This window comes from Telmatherina bonti (genome assembly GCF_933228915.1).
Source record: "Telmatherina bonti genome assembly, chromosome: 2".
Lineage (NCBI taxonomy): Eukaryota > Metazoa > Chordata > Actinopteri > Atheriniformes > Telmatherinidae > Telmatherina > Telmatherina bonti.
Genome location: NC_136620.1, coordinates 13426843 through 13444255, shown reverse-complemented (window position 1 = coordinate 13444255; position 17413 = coordinate 13426843).

The following is a 17413-nucleotide window of genomic DNA, read 5'->3' as shown; positions in this document are numbered from 1 at the left end:
CTGCACTACATCGGGAGCGCGCACCTCACCTGCTTTCGCCGTCATTGTAACATCTCATAAACAGAAGGATTAGGCTAATATGAACTCAATAAAAAAAAAACAAAATACAATGTCAACACATAGCATACAGCCCTACATGTTGGAACCTGAATCAGACCCTGAAAACGAAGTGGAAAACAGCAACCCACAGCAACGAATGCAGCAGGATGTCTCTCTTTGGTAAACTCACCAGCCATCGTTGGAAATAACTTTATCCCACGTTTTCCACCCGCCTGATGTATTTGTACATGCCCTTGTTAACCAGTAGAAGGTAACCAATCACCGAACCTTATCCCCCGGGACGTCACAAGGATTTCCAAGTAGAAAAAAACTCTAAAATGACGCGTTTTTCGTCGCCATGGAAACCGAACGGAGAGAGTGCTGGAACTCAAACTCAAACTCAAACATGCGTTTAGGTGATAAAAACAGTGCCGTCCACATGTCTGATGAGGATTCAACACAGTAATACTGTAGAAAGCTCAGAAAACTTGAAATACCATAATAGCACCCCAGAGCAAGTGCTTATTTTTGTTCTCTTTCACTGTATTGTCAAAGTTTTAAATATCCTAATGCACCTGAAGGCATCACTCAGTTTCACTTAATCCCACCTATTCCTCAACAGCCATTCAGAGACTACACAACTCTAGTCCGGCCTGTAAGCTCAGGAGTGAGGCTCTGCACGCTATTTTCTCCGTCCTTTTCCCCATGCTTCCACCACAAGAGTGAGAGAAAGCTGCATGCTTAGAGGACTCAAAAGGAAAAAAAGAGAAAATCTCGTGTTAGGCAGGGAGATAACTGCTGCTCCCATATCTGCTGCAAGCCAGAGTTGAGCAACTAGACATCGAGACGACTTAAGTCGGTCAGGTTTTTTTGGGTGGACAAAAGAGCCGAAGTCACCGGACGGGATTCAGATGATGAGCCGATGGACCCAGGGGAAAAGATGACCACAAACACTTTCCCACACATTCAAGATATTACATTTTGACTAAGTGTCAAGATCAGGTGCACCTGCAACAATCCCGCTCTAATAAGGGCCCAATGAACAATATTTTTTTGTGTGTGTTTTGTGCATGCACACCAGGGTCGTCTATTTATTTATTTTATTTTGGGGTTAATTTTAATTTTACTTTCTCTTGTTGGCTATTGGCCCATGTTCATAAGAGAATACACGAGTTGCTACTCAACGTTAACTTTGTGTTGCTCATTATTGCTGCTCAACCCTTTGGCTCCCAATTGAATCTAGGTCTTCTGATCGATCCTTATTACTGTTACCACATTACACTACAATTTTACTGTAATTTGCCTTACCATTGAGTCAAGGGTTACATAAAGCTAAAACTAAAAGTAGGACTTTTAAAGGCAAATATTCTACTAATGATAATCACTCAGAGGTTTTTATACTAAGCAAGTTCATGAGACAAAATTGTTAGGTGTCACACTAGATGGATGTTTATTATTGGTAAGCAAATTGAAAATGTCAAGAAAATGGGTGCTGGAATCTCTGGCATTAGAAGATATTCCTCATTTCTTACACCTACTAGTAGAATACTTGACAAAAGCATTAATATCACATCTGATTATAGTTCTCCTGTCTGGCCAGGTGCAGCAAAAAAAGACATCTGTCCAAGCTTCAGACAGCTCAGACCAAAGCTGCCAGATTAGCAACAACTGAGTGAAAGGCAGAGAACAGACAGCCCTCATGCTCGTCTTGGCTTAAAGTGGAAGAGAGGCTGGCATGCCATTAACTGGGTTTATTTAGAAATATCTGTTTCAGAAGGAAAACAGATAGTCTTTATTCTAAAGTAATTATGTGACAACATAATCACACTACCAGACAGGCTACACAAGGTTCAAAAACTGAAAATACCAAGACAAACACTTTGTGCTGATCTGTACTGTTTAAGGCCGTCACAACGTAGAAAATATTACCCGGTATTTTCACGAGTAGCATTTTCATTACGCCTAGAATATGGCAAAATCTAAATAAATATTGCAATAAAACAAACAACAAAAAAAAAAAAAACGCTAATTGAAACACCTAATTTTAAAAAACTCAAACATTGCTAGGTTTTTAAGCTCTTATGAGATCATTTGTGAGATGTTTCAATATAGAAGCATATAGCAGTGTGTAAGGGATTCAACACACCTGGCTTACAATAATTGGATCCAATACCCAATGAAGTTCAACATAATGAGCGATTAGTTTGAGTCAGGTGTGTTGGTGCCGGGATACATGAAAAACCTGCAGGATTGTGGCCTTGAGGATCAACCCAGGTGGGTCATGGGACCAGCTCATTTCTGGTAAAGATGACACGATATGGATCAGACAGTGAATTTTAAAGTTTTACAATGAATCATTCAAATGAAATCCAATTTGCTTTAATCATTATTGGCAAGTAATTTAATTTGCAATTGAGAAAGTGCTGCAGATATAAAAACATTAAAACATGTATACAAAACATTCATTTCATTCATTGCAACAAAATATTCAATAAATCAAGTGAAATTAAGGGACCCTGCATCCAAATCAGCTATTTAATAAGCATAATAAGAACTTAGGGGACAATTCAAGGCTATGAAAAGCTGTGGCAAATCTTCTGCAGCAAGTAGAAAACCCCAAAAATAACGCTACATAGCTACCTTAGATAAGCTGCAATTCTCATAAAATCTTGTCAACCGAGCAAAATTGTGGAATAGCAGCTGAGTTAAAGAAATGTGAGAACATTTACCATCCAAAAAGAAATATAAAGAATCAAGACATTTTCCTGAGGTACAGCATTTAAGTTTATCGTCTTTTTGTAAATGTACTTGCAATATGTTGTGTTGGTGTATGGGTGTTTGTACAGCTATGGAGAATGGTTGCAAATACCTTTCCTTTCTAAATTTGTATGATTAGTACACTGATTTCAGGGGAATAGGGGTAGGACTTAAGTTTGTACTTGTGTCTGTGTGTAACTATCTATATATCTATAAGTTGAGGTTAGGTACAGTAAAACATCTCTAAAACTTGTGAAAAACCAAGTTTAGGAAAAGGATTACACTTTGCTAAAGTCACTAAAGGGAGGGTTTGAGTGATACATTGAATCATTTAAACTGACCTGGAGTGTATGGGATCAATTTTTCAGGATGCCTAGACAAATGACATGGATAACTCATGTCTCCAAAGAACTGTTTCTGGAATAAAAACTTATTTGGTTATTGTCTAATGTAATCTTGTCTTATCTAATTGACCACCCTGGGCTTGTTGACAGTGAGCAGCTGAAAAGAAATCTTATTCTTACAAGTTCTTTCCATCACTTTAAAACAGTATAAATTGATGGATGATCAGTACACTAGTCCATGCTGTTCCTGCCTGCCAAGCTGAAAAGACAAATTGTCTTAAGTCTTTTTCCACCTTCTGACATACCTTTTGAAAGTCAGAATTAAATAATCCCTGGGATTTTATTGAACCAGAATCAACATAAGTGCTTTTAATTCCCAAGTACTCACCCCAAATGCAAAACTAACTTGGTGAAACAGTCAAATTAAAGATTAAGTCACAAAATAGAGTTTTGATGCTTTATTTGAGGTTGAGGGATCATATTCAATGCACCACTTCAGTTTCTTTGCATAGCCTGTAAGAGACAAAATCCAAGTTTATTGGGAACAATGACAGGGAGAAAAAACACAAAAACACTAACTTACTTGTACTCAGGTTCCTTGTGGCTGCTCTGCTTTACCATGACGCAGTCATAAGAAAATGGGTATGGGGGGGGGGGGGGGGGGGGGGGGGGGAGAACCCAAAAAAAACCCCCACACTCCATGAACATTGATGCCAAGTAAAAAGGCATGTCATGGTTGGAAGTTTGGCTGGCTACCAGTGGAAATTGAAGGAATCTTGGTCAGGCTGAATTTCTCTTGAAAAATGAAGTTCAGATTTTTTTGGAAGTGAGGCAGCAATTGCTTGTGCAAATGGAAAATGACCAACTTGTTCTGGAAAATTATATATTGAATTATGTTTTTCTGACTGAATGTAAGACTGAGGCCTCTTTTTTGGAAACAGGAATTCAAGAGACTCTTTGGGTGAATCTTTTTTCACAGAAAGTTGAGCCTGAAGATTCACATTAGGTGCATTGGAATTAATGGACAGTCCTGCAATGTTCTGTCCAGTCCATTTATCAGGGTATTCATGCTTGTGTGGAGTGTCAGTTGCAAAGTAGGTTTTCCCAGCAATGCCATCCCCACCCCTTTCCAGGTTTATACGATGTCCAGCAAACTTTTCCTTTTCATCCTGTTCGTTCTCATCAGCATCCTGTATAGAAAACACTTTTTGGGACTGATATCCAGTTGGCAGGGTGTGAGAGTTTTGCAAAGGGTAAGATACATCCTCATGGGACGCTTCTATCCTGTGGCTGTACCGATGAGATGGCACATGTTTTTGCCCTTTTCTTGGATCATGGCCAGTGGAAGCAACTTCCAAGTGGGAATCCCTGCTTGAGGGAATATCAAATAGGTTAAGTGGACGGGAATGATGACCCATCTCCACATTCTGCGTACGGTCAGATGGTTTAAACCAATTATAATCATAATTTCCCAAAGCGTAAGTGGGTGGAGACACTGTTGAATGACTCAATTGTTTTTGGACATATCCTTTTCCAAATGGGTCAATCTGTGTACTGTAAAATGGACTAGGAACCCTTTGAAATAAGTCATCTTGAACAGTGTTGTCTCTATAATCTTTTCTTGGCAGACTCATATGGGCACTGTGGACATTTTCATGCTCAGGATATTTCAAGATGGGAAGTGATGTAAATTTGGTCATTACAGGTTTTTGAGATTCCCAACTTGATCCACTGGGAGTTACATCCTGGCTAGTTGGCCATGATGAAAGGGTCAGTTTTCCATCAGAAGGTTTTACAGGAAAAGTTTCAGAAGTCTGCTGCCACAGACTTTGATCTGATCCAGCAGGATGATTGAAGGCCCAGTTTACACCAGTCTGAGTAGAACTTGACTGCTGCTTTGCTGGTACCATGTAACTAGAACCAGTAGTTGGATGTTTAATGCTAACCAAATGACCACTACCATTTTTGACAAGGTCTACAGATTTATCTGAAATGGGAACAGTTAAGGTTAGTTGGATGCTTGGCTTTGTTTCTTGGTCAGGTTTTCCTTTATTTGGGGTCATTGTGGAACCTTTGCTTGAAAGACCAGAATTATGAACAAGAATACCACTTTGAGTTTGAACTTTGCTCGGTCCAGAAGTAGTAGAATCCATATCTTGTCCGTCATTATACAATCCAGAGCTTCTACTGGGAACACTGTCGTACAGTTGTTGAGGCCATGAAAACTTAAAGTTTGTTGGCTGAAAACTCTGGTCTTTATCGTGGTCTTTTGGCAAGCTTGAGTGGGAAATGTACACTTGAGGATGTTCAGGATATTTTGAAATGGGCTGAAATGGAAATTTGTCCATACCTGGCTTTTGGAAGCCCCAATTCTGTCCTGTGGGGGTCTTGTCCTGGCTGAAGTGTGGGGGATTCCTGTGCTGGCTAGAGTACAATGATGAAATACTCATTCTTTCATCAGTTGGTTTTGTGTAAACGGGCTTATGTATAGTTTGGTGTCCGGAACCAGCATGACTTAAGATAGACCATTTTGATCCCACCTGCTGAGGCTCCTGTCCATGTACAGTGCCAGTATGAAGCCAAGGCTGCCATTTTGATCCAGTCTGTGTTGAGGCCAGTGGAAGTTTTACCTGCTCTATGTATCTGTTCTGAGGAAAATTACTTCCTGGTTTAAGATTTAAAAACTGGTCATGGCTTTCAGGAGTTTTCACAGGTGTAGCTGGAAAGGGAACAGAAAAGTCTAGATGGAAGCTTTGTTTGGAAACATCGTGGTCCTTTTTTCCTTCATAGTCATACTTAATGGGATATTCATTTCCAAGAATATTAGAAACTGCACTGCTGACACCACTTGGAATCTGAGCACTGCTTTGCCTATATACTGGACTGTTAGTGCCATGATTTACATAACCAGAACCTTTTGTGGATGAATCAGTTCTTTCATTTTGACCCAGGAGGAGATCAATTAGTGGAACATCCAAGTTGATTTGAAAGGATTTGGGCTTCACTGATGAGTGGTTTCTCCTTGGTGGAGGATGGGGTGGGTACATCTCCTTTGACTTGTGTGGGATAACAGTTTGCTTTATACTGGCATGGCTCAGGTCCCGCAAACTTCCCTGGGGCTTTTGCTGCATTTTGGCTCGATCTCTAAGGTAAGGGTTTCTGCTGTACTGCCTCAGAGCCCGAACATAGTCAAGAGGGCGACGAGTTACATATCCATGTATTTCTTGTTTTTCTCCATCCTTCCTTGCATTAGGATATCCTGAATTAGCTGTGAGTTCAGATAAAATATTCAAATCACATGGACTGTTTATACATTTGTAAAAAGTTCTTGTACAAAAAGCTGCCAGTTCTGGCTTGACATCAAATTCAAGGATAATGCTAAAACAATACGTGTTGAAATATCTTGAAAAGCTGAAACAATCATGTGTGATATAAGTTTTATAATTTACACAATCAAAGACTTTTATTGCATGGACATCTGGTTATTGTGAAAGATGTCACAGCTTTAAAAATAAGACTAAGCCCATTAACTGTATCCAACTTGTTATACTCCATAAGAGATTCTTCGTCTTTTACATTTTAAAAATTGCATAGAATAAAATTCTGAAATTATTGCAGTATCAACCTGACTTGTTCACATTATTTGGAAGGTGTACAGAATGAAAATCAGATTTACCTGTTGGAAAAGCAGAATAGCAGGTCAGTTCACCCAACAAGCAAACCAGCAATATCCTGTGAAGGAGTCACAATATAGTGCCCTAAAATTTTGGTTACAGCACTTAACAAATATCCACTTCATGCAGTTATGACATTTGCTTAGATGTCTTACCTTGCAACCAGGAATCCAGCAGTCATGGCTGCTGGAGCTGCACTGAGCTTCCTCTCAAACCTTTCAGCTACAACTGCTGAGCTGGACTGTAAGGTAAAGATCAAGTAAAACAACCTCTGCCAGTACACCCAGCAGCTATCCCAGCCGAAGACATGAAACCACTTATGTGTCCTTACCACCTGTGGACGGCTCCCACAGGTGCGAACACTTATTGTGATTGCTCCAGCAGTGCGTTGACCTCTATGGTTGGCCTGTGTGTTTTCAGCAGAAGTAGTAATCAGTGAGGATAAATATATTTCTCCCGCAGTTCTGATCCTTACAAATGCTGGATTATAGGATGGCTTTTTTTTAATGTTAGTTTCATGCAAAGTTTGCATCTTATTCTTAGCTTGGGCCTTTCTGTTTGGCATTTGCAGGCTTTATGTAGCATACATATGGCCTGTCTGGATACACCTATGTCTTTGCACTTCACATGCACAAATACATCCTTGCTGGGTTAGATGGTTATTATAAATTTATCCACATGGTGAGTGCAATCACGAGTGGTTGTTTATGATGGACTACAAGTCAGCAGCAAGCCCCTGGTTTAATTATCATCTGGCTCCATTGCAGTCCTCAGTACATCTTCTTTTTGAAGGCAATTCCACATATGCAGACCTCTTTTTTGTGTCTTCCATCTCATACGAAAGCATCTGGAACCAAAGAATATATTTAAGTTATTAAAAACACTAGAGTTTGTTCATATATTTTATAAACTTGCATTGGATCCTAAAATGCAGAGTTCTGCACAACCTGGAGGTGCTGAAGTTGCATTTCACCAAGCCATATAAAAAAAACTGTTAAAGTAGTCTAAACAAGAAGAAAGAAAAACATTAATTCCCCACTTTGAAATATTCCTTAGCTGAAAAGGCATTTATTTACTGATTTGTGTGACACTCCAGAAACTTCCTCAGATCTCAACCTCCATCATCATATGGATGAGTCAGATCAACAGTTTCCTCTGGTTCTCCCCATGTATGCGTAGGTTCTCTCTGGATACTCCGGCTTCCTCCCACTGTCCAAAGACATGCATGTTAATTGGGTACTCTAAATTTCCCCTAGGAGTGAGTGTGAGCGTGAGTGGTTGTTTGTCTCTGTGTGGCCCTGTCCAGGGTGTAACCTGCCTTTCGCTCAAAGACTGCTGGGGTAGGCTCCAGCTTCCACGCAACCTTGAATTGGATTGAGTGATTAGGAAAATGAATGAATGAACAGTTTCCTCTGATCTGTTATTGATAAAATGTGGTCCTTCTTCCACATATTTCCTGTCTTTATAATTATCTTACTCTGTCGTGTCTTTTTTGCAGCAGGTTCATTACGGAAGCAGTCTCTTCCCAGCAGTTCTCAGTTGAATTATGTCCAGGTTGGATCTTTTCAGGTGTACTAAATACACTACTCGCAAAAGTTTTTGAATATTTATCTTGTTCTATGATAAAATAAAGCATTTCAAATACACTGAAACAATTAAAGGTGAACTTGAAGTGACATCATCCAAACTATTGAATGCACAGCTTTTACAATGTTATGTATTTATTAGACAACATGCCATTCTATAACAACATAAGCAACAACCTCAAAACCACTAAAAGTTGTGCTTCCATGACAACTTGTGTCTAAACAGTCCTCCTCATCATACTCTTCACATCATCACACCAACATTATGCTTAATGTTGTGTGTGTTGTGTTTGATGTTGTGGTTCACTTACCACTGTCAAACTTTTGAGAGAATAATTATTTTAACGGATGGGTTTACCATTGCATGATTCGACTTAAATGCCTAATATTCATGAAATTATATAAGTGTAACATCCACTTTTTACATCGACTTTAAATTTAAACTGGAATTGAATAACCTTAACTGTTTATGAGTGGTGTAAAATTGTAATCTCAGGGGTTAATTCTGAAGAACTTAGTTTTCCTTTTCCACAGAGATCTTTGTCACAATGCAATTTTGAAGACCTGAATAGATTTTTAAAACGATTAAAAGTTTTTAGTTTTCATGATATTTGTATAAGTTAAGTTGAGCACTACTCTAAACTTATTTTTTTGGAATGCCATATTTTAGGTTTTTACAGGAATCAGATAAGACTGTTTGCCATAAACAAGCACTTCATCCATATTGCACAACAGACTGATCACACAGGAAAGAAATTTGACCATGGGGACGTTATTTTAAGAAATCCATTACAATTTTCCAAGTTGGGTTTGAATGCGTGCTCTTTCAAAGAGACAGTCATGTTGTTCTTTATCAAGTTGAGGTGGTGTCACTGGTCACCTGCAGGTGGTGTGGAACACTGCAACAAGAAATTTCTCTGGTCCCAGAAAAACATTCCATTCCTCCTAGGGCACATTCACATCAGCCTCTTAGATTGGAATTAGAATCCATTTTCCCACTTTGTTTGGAGAGCTAACAAACCACAAACTTGGCAAACAAATTTGCACTGATCCCTGAAAGAACTGCAACTAGCATGTCCTAATTTCACCTTTACTTTCAGTTGTCAAGTTTCACACTGTTAGGTTTATGAACACCAAATCGAGTGGGATTTTGTTTGATGGGTATAGACAGGAAGAGCACCCTTACTGGCCAGGTAGTGACATTAGATTACTAGTTAATACAAACTGGAATTGCAGACTCAAGTGAGAGGGTATGCAATATTTCTCTTCATCCCAAGTGTCATTTTCTTGAGTCCACATTGCCTGCAGTGTCAGTAACACAGTTGGTATGTTTAGTGGTGGTCCATCTTCCTGCTCTTTGGCAGTTGTGGATTTTCTCTCTCTCTCTCTCTCTCTCTCTCTCTCTCTCTCTCTCTCTCTCTCTCTCTCTCTCTCTCTCTCTCTCTCTCTCTCTCTCTCTCTCTCTCTCTCTCTCTCTCTCTCTCTCTCTCTCTCTCTCTCTCTCTCTCTCTCTCTATATATATATATATATATATATATATATACATACACACATACACAACTTTTCTTACAAAAAAAAAAAAGTGCTGTATATAAATTAAAAATGAGCATTCACATGCCCAACCATAACCAATTTAAAAATACACATCCACTTTTCCACAGACAAAAAAAAAAAAAAAAAAAACAAACAAAAAAGTCTTGTACAAGTTGCACATCTGATGAAATTGCTGCAGCAATGCCATTTCAATATTGCAGGTTCCAGTGAGCCTGTTTACCTCTTTTTTTTTTTTTAGATATCAAGACCCAGGGATGGACAGTTCTGTGATGTGCTGAATTTTGTCAATTTGCTTTTTAAAAAAAAAAAACAAAACAAAAAAAAAAAAAAACCCACATGCATATTTTGCTCTCCCCAAAACCAATTTGGAAAATGAGCCGTTTCCACTCCAGGAATCTGTCCATTACTACAAGCATTGTTGGTGAATTTTAGTAACAGGTGTACATGTTGAAAAAGTTCAGTTTCAGTGGTAAGGAGCCATATAGTTTATTGAATTCAAATACAAAAGACATAGTTGACATCAATCTGATCAAGCACATGACCATGCTAGTAAATCATGGGATACCATGCAAAACATAGCATCACTATGAATGAAAGATAAACCAATGTGGTTGAGGCTGAAAATTATGGCGTGGAATACCATAATGAGAGATTTGCCACTGTGGCGAAGTCAGAGGTCTCTTCTGTGCAGTACCGTGGCGTCCCGGAACATGAGGCATCATGGACCAGTGTGGCCGAGCTGGAGGTCTGTGGGGTGGGGCAGTTCCTTGGCGTTCTGGAACATGAGGCATGGACTGATGTGGTGGAGCCGGAGGCCTGTGGAGTGTTGTACCTTGATGTTCAGGATGATGAGAGATTGGCCATTGCAGTGGGGTCGGGGGTTTGGGCTGTGGAATATCATGGCGTTCTGAACCATGTTGAGAGTTGGGCCACTGTGGTGGAGATTGAGGATGGGCATGCTGTCTACCATTGTATTCTTGATCATGAGAGAAAGGCCAGTGTTGTGAAGAGTGAGGAATCTGGTCAGAAGTACTATGGTGTCCAGGGTAATGACTGTGGGGTCCAAAACCATGAAGGAGGGGGCAGTGGAACCAGTGGAGTGGCAGTCCATGAGGATGATGCTGGTCTTGTAGATTATGATGGAGGGGATGATAGTCCTGCCTATGGTGGTGTTCTGGTTTATGAAGCAAGACAGGCTGGTTTAGGTCAGTCTCAGTTGACATCTCTGATCCCAGCTCACTCTTGTCTGAGGGATGGTTTAAACTTCCCAGTTCAGGAACAGTAACACTAAGACGAAAATGTGGTTTGGAATCATGGGTGTGTTTTTGTCCAGTCGAGTCTATGGGAATCTTTTTATGATCAGAAGATTTACTACCAAACCTATCTTGGGCCCAAAATAAATTTGGTTTGTGAGAAGAATCAACACCATCCCTAAACAAATCAGAGCTTGAAATAGCTGAACCAAGCTTTGCGAGGTTCAGCAGGTGGGGGATATAGCTTTGGGGCTTGACAGATGCTTGAGGCTGTTGCTGAACGGGCCTCTGGGTTTGTTGCTGCTGATTGGGGATCTTAGCAAAATGTCCTAAAAGCTCTTTAAATTCAGGCTGCTTCTGTTGGATGTAGGTGGGAATTTTTTCATTCAAGTAGTGATAAGCTATTTTGGCTATATCTTCAGGCTCTATACCTTCACCTGTAAAACAAAAAAAGATTTTTCATAAAAGAAATTGCACTTTAAGTGTCAATTTCATTCACTCAGTTTTTAAAATGAACACTGAGCACAGCAGAAAAGTTACACATCAACAGAACATTTAAGAGTTTTCAGAATAGTTTGGTGGATTGACACTTTACTAGAACTTCATAAAAAGTTTCAAGTCTTTAGATTAGTTTTACAAGTCAAATCCCAGCCTCTGCCAACATGTACCTTATTAGACCAGGGCTATTCAACTTGATGCAAACCTTCAGGTTTTTAGTGCATCTTAGTTTCAACACAGACTCAAATTAAATGGATCAAAAAGTCTTTCAGCCCTTTCAGCACAGAGTCGAATATCCCACACGAGACAAATTTAACATGGTACAAGGTGCATGGAAAGGCTTACCTGTTGACAAAACTGAAGAATAGTTCATGCCACATAGCAAGCCAACCAACAGTCTATGGAGCAACCACAAAAACATTCACTGATTAGCAAAACTAGACACTCACACTCCATTAAGATGGTTTACTTTTAATGTTTAAGTTTGGTACCTTGCAATTAGAAATCCTACAGCCATGACTGCTGCACCTCTTACACTTCCCCAGCTACAAGTGCAAACCAAGTCTGTAGATCTGGAGCACTATATATATATATATATATATATATTAAAAAAAAAAAAAAAAATTAGAAAAAAATTAAATTAAAAGAGAAAAAAAACACTACCAGTTGCTCCAACCAGAAACACATGTGACTCAGACCGCAAGGGACATTTGACGTTGCCATTCTTAAATGCCTTTCTTACCAGCAGGAGGCTCTCAGGTGTTTTCAATTATGTATTTTAATGAGAAGTCAAGCAGAGGCAGACAAGAGGTCTAAAACCCAAACAAACTGTGCTTCACACAGGTGTGTCCACATCAAGCGATTGCCTTTTTCTGTCTCCTGGTGAGAGTAATCATCAAATATGATCTTAAAGTAAAAAGAAAATGGTTATCCCAGTACAACACTGCACTATCCAGTGTGTTTTCCTTACCTGTGTGATTCATATTGATTTGGAAATTCTAGTCTTGCTATTTGTTAAAACAGAACAGTACAGCATTTTGCTTCATGAATCTCACTGTCGTTTTAACAAAGACTTCTGCAAGGTTCTTACCCCACTGCTATCTTTTTAAATAATTTTTGCTGTTTGTCATCCACCTACTTTGGTGTAAGCTCAGTTGAGTTGTAAAGTATCAGGGCACTAACTAGACACTTTTAAATGGAGTCTTTTATTCTGTTTGGTGTTAGACCATCCCAATTTAAGATTTCAGGGCAGCTGTTTACATGGAAACTCATTTACTGATCTGGTGTGTACATGCACTAACATTTAAGCAGAATGGTCCTTACTTACATGCCCAGAAGAAATATTGACATCACAGGATTTATCAGAGATGGTGAAGTCTAGAAACTGATCGTCACAGTAGTTGGGGTTTTTGCAGTACTTTGAAATAGCAGCTTGACACTCATGTTCTCCTTCTGCAAATAAAGAGGAAAATAGTGTAGACACAGAGTTCGATTTAAAAAAACAACTTTCTCTTGCTTTCCAGTGTATTTGATTGTTCACTGCCATCTTCCCAATTGAGGAAACGTCACTCACTGCACATTTAGGTCTAGTGAGAGCATGCGCTGTAAAAATGCAACCAGAGCTTTCTGATTCAGTGTCTACATAATACCAAAATTGGCTTGTGAAAAAAAGGAATTTTCACTCCTGTGAAAGCTGTTGAAAATCATTTCAGGTTGACTATTTGGATGGAGGAGTATACATGGATCGATTGCAATCTATATGTTTGGCTCCATGTAAACTTATCAAGTATGTTTACATGCCGTCATGTTCAGATAGTTATACAGTTAATACTTCAAAGAAACATTATAAACAAGATTTTCTGATCAATTCCATCAGGCCACGTTTGGAGTCAGCAGGTCAAACTGAGCTCCGTAAAATATTCAGATTACAGCTGTATGACACAGACATGAAATTTAGACCTTAATTGTACTGTTAAGTAGATACCCGAATTTGCATAGGCTCAACATTTAATAAGAACCGAGAACTTGAACAAAAGCATAATTTTAGAAGAATTACATCATTGGTAAGATGTACAAACCCTAACATTTGAATTCTGCATCATTTAGAAAGAAATTACCAAACAAATGTATAATTCCCTTTATGGTAATATGCCTTTAAAAGAAAGTGCTAATTATTAGTTTTTTAATTTAAAAAAAAGATTTTGTCTCCATCTCCACAAGTGTTAATTTTAAAACTGATGGGGAGGTAGTAGTCAAATTTGGCTTTAATAAAAGGTTAAACAGATTTCCTCAAACTTAGTTTTAATGTTTAGTTCAGCGAATTCAGAATCTTCTGTTGTATTGGCATATGTACAATCTATTTAGTCAGTAATTAAAACATGAAAATAAAAGGTACACAATCAATGCAGCATCTTCTGATAAGACAGTCAAGGATGTGTGAAGATTAACAACTTTACTTTTGAATAATATTTTGCATAAAGTGGGCAACTTACATGTTGCCCACCACATGCCCAATTACAAATCTTATTTTTCTTGCTGCCTCAGGCTAAGACCTCCCAATCTTTTGAAGACTAAAAAGGCATATTTAGTGTCAAAGTGTTCTTCTGGTGTGCTTTTATTAATTTTAGCATTGACCAACATTCAGAATATGACATAATCGTAATTAACTGCCTAGCTGAAGATGTAAGTTTATACAATGCTGCCCTGACTTGATTCAGAACATCAAAAAGGATTACCAAATCAGACCAAAAAAAAAACAGGCACAAAACTGAGCTTTGACAGTTTAATAAGATAAACAGATCGAGCTGCATGCACTGCTTCACTTTCAACTGCTTAGCCTGCAAGAAAGGAAACATTAAGCACAGATACATGCATAGTTATTAAAAATAAATAAAGAGGTAAAGGGGAGTGCAATAACTCACCTGCACCCTTCTTTGTTGCTGTTAATCATCATTGAGGTTAAAAGCTGCTGGACATGTGGACAAAAAGACCAACTAACTGATCTCAATGTAGATCTTGGCTCTTCCTTGAACAAGCACCAGAACTGGTCTTATGTTTTAGGTCCTAAGCCATGCTTTTACTGTTGAGCATTAAGATATGCAGATCCATGCCAGTGGTACCAAACACAGGAGGACGACAGATTGTAGGTGGAAGGGTTATGAAATACCTCCCGTGTACCAAAACAGGGATAAGTAATGAAGCAGACAGTTCTGGACAAATATTTGATGCAGTTGTCCTTGCAACAATGTACACGTCAAAAAGTGAACATTAGAGACCCTGCTGGTAAGTAATTTGTTACCAGCAAAGCATGCATCAACTTGTTCACCAGGTTTGGAGGAAAAAGGAATCAAGTAATTTGTCTGGCATTGGATTTGGTGAAGCAGGCACCTGGGAGGGCTCATGAGCAATTTAAGTAAAGCTTGGTGAATCAGGAATTCAGTGTCACTTCATCTGAAAACTTTGCAAAGAACTTAATATAAAATTTCTTGTGGGCTGCATAGGTGCATTTGACTGACTGGTTGCCCAAAACCAAACTGATTTTGCATGGAGTGGGAGCCTGATTGAGACAAGTACATTTAGCCGGAAGGAAGACCGATATTGTCTCGTCATAGGGAGAAAAATTAGTCTGTTCCATCCATTAGTTCCCTGGATTTTTACAGAATATGTAGACAGTCATCCATGTAAACCATGCAAGGCATTTTTATAGAATAGTGGGGTTATTTGTAACAGGGGAATTAAGCTGAAATGAGATCCTGAAATTTGGCTTGAGGTCAGCATCCTGTGTAGGGAACTTTCTCTGATACTCTGACATAGCATGGGAATTTGGAAAATGCTCAGGTGCACTAAGTTCAAGAGATGCTACTTTCTTACCATTATACTTATTATGATAAGAGATGTGTTTCTGTTCATTTGGTACTTGTGCTTTATAATTAGGCAGAGCAGCTTCCCAGTTGGGATTGGATAAAATGTCATGCAACCTGTAATAATATGGTTTCTCTTCATTCTGCATGTGTCCAGATGGTTGAAATTGGTTGTAATCCTGTTTAGAAGCAAATTTAAGTATAGAGCCAAGTGAATGTCTTGAAAGTCCTTGAACATGACTGTTGCCATATGGCTTGGCCTGAGCACCATTATAAGAAGCGGAAATCCTTTGAGATGGGTAAGGTTTAATTGTTTCATCTTTGTAATAAGATTTCCCTTGGAGGCTTGTGTGGGCAGTGGAATCACCACCGTATTTAGGATATTTTGAGACTAAGTCATTAGTCATCCCTTGAGTTTGTTGGTGTCTAGTATGAGTGTTAAAGGGCCATTTTGTTCCACTCTGACTAGAACTTGATTGTGGTTTAGCTGGCATTGTGTAACCCCCAGCAGAAGCAGTGCTTTGGGATTTGACATTTGCCAAATGACCATTACTGTGCAAGGTAAGATTAGCAGGTTTACTTGCAACAGGGACAGACAAAGTGAGCTGGAAGGTTGGCTTCGAAGTTTCATGGAAACTTTTTCCTTCTTTTTGGCCCTTTGTGGAACCATCGTTTGATAGATCAGAATCAGGGATTGGAAGACGGCTTTGAATATGAACTCTGCTTGGTCCAGAAATGGGAAGATGGGCACCCTTGTTTCCATTATTATACAAGTCAGAGCCTCTGCTCGGAACCTTGTTATTCTGCAATGGAGACTGATAAAAATGCATTTTTGTTGGGTGGTGGACAGTCTGATCTTTACCATAGTCTTTTCTTGGCAAGCTTTTGTAGGAACTATACACAACTGGTTGTTCAGGATATTTGGAGATTGGCAGAGATGGAGGTTTGTCCACACCTGGCTTTTGAGGTCCCCAACTCTGTCCAGTGAGAGGTTTGGCCTGGTTAGAGTGCCAGGATGTAAGAGTCCCTTTGCCATCAGTAGGTTGTATGTGTGGGGGCTTATAAGTCTGTTTCATTTTCTGTCCAAAATCAGAATTTAAGATGGGCCATTTTAAGTCAATATGCTGGACGGGTTTTTGGGGCAAAATGTCATCAACAAAATTTAAAAGAAGTGGTAGATTTAAGGCAGGAGGAGTTGAACCTGTCCACTTTGTTTGCTGAACAAGACTTTCAGGTTTAAAATCTGCATTTCCAGGAATAGTAGAACCTGGAATGTTTAAACTGCTTTGGATCCGTACATTGTTTTGCCTGCCAGCACCATGCGTTTCATGAGCAGAACCTTTAGTTGTTGTAGTCATTTTTCTTTGGTCCAAGAGGTCAATGATGGGAACATTAAAAGTAATCTCCAAACCACTCTGATCAACTGACAAATGGTTTGCCCGTGGTAGAGCCTTGGATGAGGACATCTCCTGTGGTGGATAAGGTGTCAGAGTTTTCTTGAGTACCTGGGCATAGCTAGAGTCCTTCAGGCTTCCTTGGGATTTTAGCAAAGTTTTGACCTGTTCATTAGCCTGCAGGATTCTGCTGGGCTGCCTTACAGTCTGGACATTGTAAAAGGGGCGAATAGTCCCGTAGCCAGTCCCTTCTAGCTTCTTTCCATCCTTCCATTCTTCAGGGTATCCTAGATTGAGAGCACATAGAACAGATAGTCAACCATTAAATCTACCCCCAAGACAAATAAGTGATTTTTCTGCATTTTTGTGCTGTGTACACCCCATTGGTTCAATAGACCATAATCCCTGATGAGTCATGTAGGTATTAGATTAAAGTCTACTTTGATTTTAAAT